This window comes from Propithecus coquereli, unplaced genomic scaffold (assembly GCF_000956105.1).
Source record: "Propithecus coquereli isolate 6110/MARCELLA unplaced genomic scaffold, Pcoq_1.0 Scaffold29, whole genome shotgun sequence".
Taxonomy (NCBI): Eukaryota; Metazoa; Chordata; class Mammalia; order Primates; family Indriidae; genus Propithecus; species Propithecus coquereli.
The window spans coordinates 4,888,313-4,889,530 of record NW_012148507.1 but is presented as its reverse complement, the minus strand read 5'-3'; positions in this window follow the sequence as shown (position 1 = coordinate 4,889,530).

Genomic DNA, 1,218 nt, shown 5'->3' with positions numbered 1-1,218 from the left:
AGATAACTTTATGTTACTGATCTCAAATCAAAATTTATTGTCACCTAAGAGCATTCTTTGTATGATCATGATTCTTGGAAAAATGTTGAGACTTTTTTATGCCTAGCATATTCTTTGCTATGTCTCCACATGCACTGAAAGGAATGATTACCCTGAAGTCATTGGATGAAATCTTTTACAAATATCAGTTAGATCTAACTGGGAGGCAGTGTTCAAATTCTCTATAGTTTTACTTATATTTTTGTGGGTCTACTTATTTTATGAGTTACAAAAGGTAACGTTAAGATCCCTAAGTGAAATAGTAGATTTGCCTATTTTTTTCTTTAGCTTCATTGGCTTTGGTTTTTTTTTTTTTTTACCTTAAATATATACAATCATACTTCAATAAAGCTGAGAAAAAAGATTTCATTAAAAAATAGAGAATATTTGAAAACTATTAGAATTCTTTTTCCAACATTAACTTAGACAAAGTCAGTTTTTAATGAAGTAAATGGCAGCCCTAAAAACAATAATTCATTTGAAATGCTCTGTCAAGAAGGAAGTTACTCAGTTTTCTTCTACCAAGTGGCCTGCCTCCTAGGAAGCTAAGGGGACTGTCCTGAACGTGCCTATTGTTGTCTGATCTCAGAAGCTAAGCAGGGTCGGGTCTGGTTAGTACTTACTTGGATGGGAGCTTTGCTTTTTGACTAAAAGAAACAAAAACAGCAAAGGTGCATAAACAATTATGATTTCTATGTTTTATGGATGAATATTTCCTTTCGCTCTTTATTTCTGGTGGTATTTTCTACCTTGATGATTTGTTAGGCTCAGTACATGCATTGTACATATTCCTTCACTCCGTTATTTTCAATCTGTCTACGTCTTCATATTTAAAGTGTGCTTACTGTAGATAGCATACAACCGGGCATTGCTTTTTTATTCAGTCTGTCAATCTCTGACTTGTAATTGGAGCTATTATGACCTTAGTATTTAATGTAGTTTTTGACACAGTTAAATTTGTCTCCCATTTTGATATTTGTTTTATATTTGTCCCATCTATTCTTTGTTTCTCTGTGACACCTTTCCTTACATCTTTTTTGGTAAAACACACTGTCTTATTCCATTATCCCTTCTATAGAATAAATTTCTCAGCCATTTACACTTTTGTTGCCCTAAATATTATTTTTACCTGTATACAAATAATATTATATGTTATTTTTACTTTAAACAGTCAATTTG